The sequence below is a fragment of the Drosophila navojoa genome, unplaced genomic scaffold (genome assembly GCF_054131105.1).
Source record: "Drosophila navojoa isolate 15081-1374.11 unplaced genomic scaffold, UAZ_NAV_1.0 NAV_Backbone_79, whole genome shotgun sequence".
NCBI lineage: Eukaryota > Metazoa > Arthropoda > Insecta > Diptera > Drosophilidae > Drosophila > Drosophila navojoa.
The window spans coordinates 42127-52084 of NW_028301740.1; positions in this window are offsets into that span (position 1 = coordinate 42127).

The following is a 9958-nucleotide window of genomic DNA, read 5'->3' on the forward strand; positions in this document are numbered from 1 at the left end:
ACTATGGGTAAAAAGTCCGATTTTTTGGCAAAAATCCAAAAATTTTTTTTTTCGTTATCCGCCAACTATTTTTATTTTCTCATTTAGAAAACTCCAGCCGACTTAAAAATAATTTTTATAAAATTTTGCGGACTACCAATAAAGTTTTAAGCTTCGTCAAAGTTAGCTGACTCAAGGTAGCATGGAAAATCGAAAAAAGCGCCTGAAATAATACTCTACTTTCAACGTTTGCAAATCTTAGGGTGTTTGAAATAGTTGACAATATTTTTTATGGAAAAGATTTAGGAGGCTATGTTAAATAAGATGAGTGAAAATTTTTTTGTAGTCCTGTGATTTTTCGTCCGATTGTGCAAAGTGTTGCTATTGGGCATTTGTAGACAAAAACTAAGATTCATACGTGTGTTTCGTTAGATATAACTTTTGATCCCTCAAAGGTATTTGAAATGTTTAAATTGGAAGTTGTGTATTAATCTTTGCTAAATCCAATAATAAAAAGACTTCTTGCTCATTTTTGCTCCTTCACAAAATTATCGACATGTTGACACATGAGGTCTGAAATTCCATGCCGTTAGAAGTGCGGAGCAGCAACAAGCGACAACAAAGCGCTTTAAAAGATTATAGCGTTACAAAATAAGTAAAGAGAACTTATCGGACGATAAATTTAAATCAATTAATTATGAAGAACAAAAAAAAAAAAATAGTTGGATTTATTAAGTATCATTTGAAAAAATGCAATCGATTGCTGATTAGAGTCAAATATCAAGGTCAGTGCATTCGACCGATCACCTAAAAGATCAGGTCGAAAGCAATCAAATTATAACGATGCTGGTCCTCGATTAAAAAGAAAATTGGCTTCTGAGCTTGCTTGAGAGTATGATAACACGACGCCTCTTTGCATTAGTTTCGTCAAAAAATGAACGGAAAAGGATACAACTTTTCTTTTGAAGTGGTAGCTGTAATGACGGCAACGCAGCAAGAAGAGCTTTTGGAAATGTTGACTTGTTTTCTACCATTTAATATTTTGACCAAGAAATCTTAAAAAACGTTTATATAATATTAATTGCTATCTCTTGCGCGCATGAACTCCGGGAAATTTAAAGTTTTGTGTGAGAAAACATGAAAGTTTACTTTATTCTCAGGCCGGGGTCAGAGTCTCAGTCAATTTGTGTTTGTCATATTATATTTTATTTATAATATTTTTGCTATCCAATGTGCCCAACTATCCACAACATTTTGGTGCATGGGCATCAAATAATGGACACCTGTATACTTCCAGTTGGAAGTTTGGGGGAAGCATCTGACGCGCGAAAATCTTATACTAGGAAGTGCAGGCGATTTTTTGGCGTATTCAATAGAGCACTAGACTCATCAAACCCACTTATTTCTAGTCTCAGTTTGAAAGAACGAGCTCGCCGGAATAGAAAAAAGAACTGCCTACAGAAGTTATTGCACTTCTAGAAGCATATTGTTTCGATCGATGTATGAAACAATTGCTAGTTCTACAGAAAGCGAAGAAGAGGAAGATGATTCTGTAGGCGACGATGAAGACGCCTATGATAACAAATATGATATGAATTGTATTGAGTTGAAAGAAGAAAACTATGACTAAATTATAATTCAAGGTTAGTGATAAGTTTATCTGGGAGCTATCTCTTCAGGGACAATTAATGCCTAAAATTCGGGCTTTTTACCCATAGTGCAGTGTCGGAAAGTTGGATACAAGCTGAACAGCAACGCGATTCTGATATTTCGGGTATAATTCGCATATTTATTGATGGGGAGCTATCGAATGATTTATCATTCACGTACGAAATTAGGGCTAAAGTTTTGTATAAGAAGATTCAACGCAATGGTAAGACTTGTAGTTTACCAGTGATCCCGTGATCGTTTCGGTGGTCGATAATAATTATCAAGTTCATTAATCAATATTCCATCTCGGTTGGGAAAAGACCTTGGATAAGGTATACGAGCACTATTGGTTTAAGGCAATGACAAAGTATGTCCGAAAATTCGTAGCGAACTGTATCACTTGTAGAGTGAGAAAGTCAACTTCAGGGAAGGTTCAACCGGAACTACACCCAATTCCTAAAGTGAGCATACCCTGGCATACATTGCATGTAGATATTACGAAATATGTGTATCTGTATCACACATTTAAGCTGAACGCTAATAGCTGTAACAACGCATTAAAATCTTCAGTTGCTATATTCGGAGTACTCACTCGAATAATAGCTGATCAAGGTAGATGTTTTACAGGTGCAAAATTTGCTGAATTTTGGGCTTCTCAGAAAATACATCTGCATTTAATAGCCACTGGAACCAGTCGGGCCAACGGGCAGGTCGAAAGAGTGATGAGCACCTTGAAAAATTTGCTAACTGTTGCTGAGGCTAGTGATCGAGTATGTCAAGATGTTTTGGGAGAGGTGCGATTGTCACTAAATAGTACAATTAACAGAACAAGCAATTTAAGTTCATTAGACCCTTGGGGCTAGTTCCAATTTATAATATTGAGCCTCAAGTTAATGTGGCAGAGATACGAACGCAAGCGATAAAGAATATAGAGAAAGCAGCTCAGTTTGACAAAGTTAAATTTGATAAGGGTAAAGCTTAAGTTGTGAAGTTCGGTATAGGAGATTACGTTTTAATTAAAAACAACGAACGTATACAAACAAAGTTAGATCCAAAGTTTCGTGGACCTTTTGTAATAATAGAAGTTTTAGAGGATGACAGATATAAACTGAGATCTTTAACAAATAAACGACTGTACAAATACTCTCATAACAGCTTACGAAGAATGACTGAGGGGCAAGTACCAAGCGAGCTGGATATCGACGAAGATGAAATGAGTTCATCTGAAGAAACGGGTGAAACAGACCGTATGGAAACGGGTGAAACAGACCGTATGGAAACGGGTGGAACAGACCGTATGGAAACAGTTGGAACAGACTGTAGAGACGGGGGGTAGATGCCGTCTGGTTGAGTAAATAAAGTGTGTGGAGACGGGGATAGATGCCGTCGGATGTTGTGAATTGTTGTCGATGGCTACGTGGTGGTACTTTGCCTAGGATTCTTAAGACGTAAACGTGACATGAAACGACTGATTAACAAGAATAGAAATGTAGTAAGAAATTTACTGAAGAGACAATGTTAATGAAATTGGAATGTAAAAGAAATTCACTGAAGAGAAAATGTTATTGAAATTGGGATGTAAAAGAAATTTACTGAAGAGACAATGTTATTGAAATGAGAATGTTATGTTAAGAAACGGTTATGTGAATTGAAAGCTTGAATTGAGAAAAAATACTTTTCAAGAATTATTAATGAATATTGGTTGCTTTAATAAAGTTTGGAACTAGTAAAATGAGTTTTAAGAAAACTGTTGCCTAGACGTGAACGTGTAGATTGTCAGGTGGGCCGTGTCGGATGTAAACTGATAGAGTACAGTATTTTGAGATTACGCGTCAATACTCATAAGGTTCTGTTGTGTGGTCAGTGTTGTTCTAGTGTGATCAAATTGAGATAATACAACACTAAAGTGGTGTGACGTCAGGAAATGCTAATATCGAGTGTGGCTCAGGGTTGTGTTGGGTAAGTGTGACGATGATTGTTATCGATATTGAGTAAGGGAAGAATATGATCTCTAGTAGACGATGAATGTGCTAGAGCGCGAGTTATGTATGTAATTATGTAATCGATATAAGCATAATTTTAAGCGATTTGTCATCACTAAGAGAGAAAGTCCATACCTAAATGTTGCATGTTTGTGATGATGAAATGCCTAGCAACATTGTCAAATTAAAATTATGAAGAAAATAGCTATGCTACTAAGCTGGCGCCAGAAATGTCTAGCAACATTGTGAAATATAAAAAGATGCTATGTCGCTCGAATAGGCTAGCAGCATTTGAATAAAGTCAGTTCTAATCTGAGACTTAACTGAAGAAGTTGAACCATGTTATTTAATTTCAAAAAATAAAGAACTCAAAACAAAATTGGCGCAGCCGGTAGGATCCTTTTTTTAAAAAGGATTCTGTGATAAATGCGAACTAAAAATAAGTCGACAAATTTATAAATCGATCATTATAAAATAAAAGTCAATCGAAAAAAAGATCAAACTACAAATAAGTTGATCAATCAAAAGTACATCTCAACGCTGGCAACCAGAAAAGAAAAGAGAGCAGCATATTACGACAAAAGCAGGATGGCACAAGCTAACCCACAAATGTCATCGCAGCAATTATATGAGCAGTTGATCAACAAGGAGCGGCAACTAGAGGAGCTACATCAAGCTTACGTCACGCTTCAAGGAAACATCAATGCGCCTCAGAAGGAACGATTGTTTCAAAACATCAATTATTTGGCAACGTTCACGGGAACTGGTGATATATCAATTAATTCGTTCTTCAGCAGCGTGGAGTACCTTCTCCAAGGAGTGGAGGACTCTGGACTAAGACGAGAGGCCACTAGGACAATCTTCAACAAAACAATCCAAGGACAGGCGAAGGATGTAGTTATCAATATACCAGAACCAGACAACTGGCAGCTAATCAAGTCAACGCTAAAGCTGAGGTATCCACCGGACACGGAACCCCATCAAATTTACCGTAAAATTTATGAGTTAAAAGTAGACACAGTAAGCGAACTTGCGGCAGAACTACAAAATATTAAGTATAAAACAGACGAATTAACAGTTTACCATCAAAACGATAATTTTATAGATTTAAGTAACGTAGAAAGTTTACTAGTAAATGCAGCTAAAGAAATGACTCAAGGCACTTTACTTGATAAAATATACGAAGAACGAAATTTAAATGAAATTCTAAAAATAATGATGTTACGTAGATACGAAAATAGTTGTATTAGATTTCAATATAAGAAAAGTAAACCCAATAGGTATAACGCTGAGGCTGAGTCTAGCAAGAAAAATCATAACTACAAAAACGAAAATACCCAACAACAAAATTATAACAACAAGAAAGAAAGCTCTAGTCGAGACAGCTCGACTACGAGATCCCCTGAACCCTACAAGCAACTGATATTTCAATAATAATTAGCAAACACACACGCACACACACACACACGCATACAAACAAACACACGCACACACACGCATACAAACAAACACACGCATATACACACACTCACATATGCAGGCGATTGCGCTTGGGTTGCGCTGCAGTGTTGGCAATATTATGAGAACTTATTTGTTGAATAATTTAATTTCTAGACGTACGATACGTACGTAATGAAACTTTCAGAACGTAATCATAATGTTAAAATGTATGTGTATACCGAATCACAAGTCTCTAGTATTTGATATACGACTTTTACAAAGATGAGGGTGAGGGGGTGGATTTAGGGGTGGGGGGTAAATTTTAACAAAAACCGAAATTGTATGACATGCGTCTTAATATACATTTTAAATTTGGAGACTCTAGCTTGAAAGATGTAGGAGATATAATTTTTTAAGTGATCTTCGATAAGGTTTTTTATCGATAAAAAAGTATCGGAATGAGTTATCGTTTGCGCGTGACATATACGGACATTTTAAAAAAAAGTTGAAGTCTCTAGCTCTTATATCTTCTGAAATCGACGCGTTCATACATACGGACGGACGGACGGACGGACGGACGGACGGACAGACGGACAGGGCCAAATCGACTCAGCTTGTCGCCCTGATCAAGAATATATATACTTTGTGGGGTCTGCCACGCCTCCTTCTGCCTGTTACATACTTTTAACAAAACCATTATACCCTGATTTCCCATTTTCAATGGGTTCAGGGTATAAAAAGCAACAATATTATCAACAAAATCCTAACAATAACACGCAATCTTATTATCAACCAAAAAGTGGTCAAAACAATAACCAAAACAATCAGCAACGATTTTACAGAAACAACTCAGGTCAGTACAGACAAGATTATACTCAACACAATTCAGGACAGAATCACCGTAACCAAAACAATCAGCAAACAATTTCACAACAGTCAAAACAGTATAGGTCAAGGAATTCAGAACCCATGGAAATAGAAAACCTAGAAACAAAGCAAGATACAAACAGTTTCCAAGAAACAAAAAATGACTACGACCAGGCAGAGGTTAATAATACAGTTTTTTTTATGAAGCAGCCTCGGAATGCCTACCATTATTAGAACTTAACATCGATAAACATAGATATGTAGCATTAATAGATACAGGTGCAAGTTTAAGTCTAGTAAACAACCAAATTAATGGGCACACAAAGATTAAGCTGAATAAACCCATATCATATAGCACAATTAATAGTAAGGACATAATAGAGTATGAAATTCATACAACAGCACCTAGAGAATTCAATTTACCAAACAACGCTAGAGTCCGCTGGAAGTTAGCCCCACTAAAGGGAAGGAAGTATAACTTTATTATAGGTATAGACCTTCTACAATTTTTGACTGCAGTTATTAACATTGAAAAAAAACAGTTTAACATTAAATCACAAAGAAAACCGTATAATAAATAAGCCATATCAATATGAAGAAATATGTGCATTAGAGAGTACTATAGATAAATGTGATAGCTTGGCATTAGATCATTTAAATACACAAGAGGAAGTTAAGAAAATTATAAAACGATATAGTAAACTTTTTTTTAAAGAAGGAGATAAACTAACTAGTACAACCGAAATAGAACATGAAATAAGGACAGCTACAGATGAACAACTTAATTCAAAGCTATATAGATACCCACCACAGCATGAGGAAGAAGTCAGAAAACAGATAAAAAGAAATGGAAGAACAGGGAATTATTAGAAAAAGCAATTCAAGATATTCGAGCCCACTTTTAGTAATACCAAAAAAGTTAGACAATTCAAAAGAACAAAAATTTCGCATTGTAATAGATTATAGAAAACTTAACGAAATAACCATCGACGATAAATTTCCGATTCCTAATATTAATTCAATTCTTGATAAACTCGGAAGAGCCCAGTACTTCACAACAATAGATTTAGCAAAAGGCTACCATCAAATTTTAGTAAAAGAGGAAGACAGAAAGAAAACTGCCTTTGTTACGCCGCATGGCTTATATGAATTTATTAGAATACCATTTGGGTTGAAAAATGCCCCGCCACTTTTCAAAGACTAATGAATGAAATCTTAAGAGACTTTATTAACAAAAAATGTGTCGTATATTTGGACGATATACTTATTTTTAGCACATCGTTGCAAGAGCATATTTAAAGTATTAGAGGATAAGAATTTGAAGATTCAAATCGATAAATGTAACTTTATGAAGAAGGAGACAGAATTTTTAGGTCATATCTTAACCAAACAAAGTAGCCTTTACCAAAAACAGAAAAGGAGATAAAAAGTTTTTTAGGCATAACAGGTTTCTACAGAAAATTTATTAAAGATTACGCAAAAGTAGCACAACCCATAACAAAATATTTAAAGAAAAATACTAAAATAAATACAAAAGATCCAACTTTCATCGAAACATTTTTAAAGTTAAAGCAACTTATTTGTTCACATCCTATATTAAGATTCCCTAACTTTGAAAAAGCATTCACGCTTACAACTGACGCTTCAAATTATGCCATAGGATCGGTTCTTTCTCAAGAAGGGCATCCAATTTGTTTTGCGTCAAGAACGTTAAACAATCATGAGAAAAATTATTCAGCAACAGATAAAGAATTTTTAGCAATACTATGGAGTGTAAACTATTTTAGACCATATCTCTACGGAAGAAAATTCAAACTATTAACAGATCACCAAGCGATAAAATTCTTATATTCAAAACATAAAGGGAAAGATATTTCGCCAAGGTATCAAAGATGGTTACTAAAACTAGGAGAATATCAGTTTGACATAGATTACTTAAGAGGAAGAGAAAACAGAGTAGCCGATTTCTTAAGCAGAATAAAAGGTAATGATTTTGACCCACAGCAAGATAATGACAATATATCAGACATAAATATAATAACAAATATTGAAGAAGATAACTATTCGTTAGCAGCAACTATACATTCAGCAGAAGAAAATTTACAGGATCATTTTCTAATAAAGGAAGAAATAGTAAATAAATATAAAACACAAATAATAATAACAAATGGAAAAACAGAAGAGTGTAAAACGATTCATGGAAAAAGAATATTTTTCATAGCAAAACACGACTTCCCAACAATGGAAGAAATTTTTATAAAATACAAAAACAAATATCTATTTACCATGTACAAGAGAGTATGCATTCAGGTATTCAAGAGACGTACAACAAAATAAAAAATAAAATATTTTACCCTAAGTTATTAGAATTAATACAGACAGTGATCAACCAATGCGACTTTTGCAAAGAAGTCAAATATGACAGAAACCCAGCTGGAAACAAATTTGTTAAAACAGAAACTCCATCGGATAAAAACCAAATAATACATATAGACACATACGTAATAAAAAACACATATTTTTTGACTATTATAGATAAATTTTCGAAATTTGCAGCCGTTTACCCACTAAACGATAGAAACCATATAACGATCGTAGAGCAGATTGAAAATCATTTTATAAAAATAGGCAAACCAAATAAGATTGTAGCTGACAATGAATTTAATTCAATAAGAATTAAAGAACTATTAAGCCGAGAAAATATTGAATTACATTTAACAAAACCACACAGCCATACAGGCAAAACGAAATTCGCTCTTTCTGAAGCATAACAGAGCAAATCAAATCTATTAGCAAATGTTGATAATTTTATTTCTTTTAAATATTTGTTTCTGACAAACAGCAATCTTTATAAGTATTCAAAATGAAATCAAAAATATATTTTTTTTATATTTAACTGAAAAAAAAAAAAAAAGCTATAATAATTAATCAAAAAATATAAACAAGTTACTATTCATTACTCAAAACAATAATTATAAGTAATACCTACCTTATATATTACCTTTAATAAGAAAATTATTAACAACACAGAATTCAGGAGAATTCTTATTTAAATGAGGGAGAAGTTATGTATGTAATTATGTAATCGATATAAGCATAATTTTAAGCGATTTGTCATCACTAAGAGAGAAAGTCCATACCTAAATGTTGCATGTTTGTGATGATGAAATGCCTAGCAACATTGTGAAATTAAAATTATGAAGAAAATAGCTATGCTACTAAGCTGGCGCCAGAAATGTCTAGCAACATTGTGAAATATAAAAAGATGCTATGTCGCTCGAATAGGCTAGCAGCATTTGAATAAAGTCAGTTCTAATCTGAGAATTAACTGAAGAAGTTGAACCATGTTATTTAATTTCAAAAAATAAAGAACTCAAAACAAAATTCGCGTCACTTTTGATTTGAGTAGAAACCCCGACAGCACGCTGAGATTCGCTGCACAATTTTAGTGGTGTAATGGAGAACAAAATACAAGATGAATCTACTTTAATAGAGGATTCTAATGACTCCGATATATATATATATATATATATATATATATATATATATTGAACGAATACACTTGACTAAGATGGTGTTTAGTTTCGTATTGATCTTTATTATTCTGAGCCTGGGTTTATATACCCAGACTCATGTATAATTTCAACCCTTAAATCTAATGTATCTATTGCTGAGTTTGTAAGGCTCAGCGCGCGTCTCCTTCGTAATCTGACCCTGGGGTTGCAAGGGTTGGTCTTCATTTGTATATTTATGCAGTCCGTACATGTGGCCCTTATCGCTATCACAGCGCACTACCTGCTAGTCGCTGAGTGCGTCGGAGGCATGTATACGATCATCGTATATTCATATATTCATGCCTGAACATTCTGCGGGGGGCCAAGTGTGTAACTTCCGGAATTGCTGTCTGTGGAAATCTTAATAATATAAAGGACAAATACAAATTTGATAATTGTTAATATTCTTGACGAAATGATCATCAATCCAATCCTTATGTTCGTGCCTGAACATCCTGCGGGGCCCAGAGAGTGTGACATCCAGAT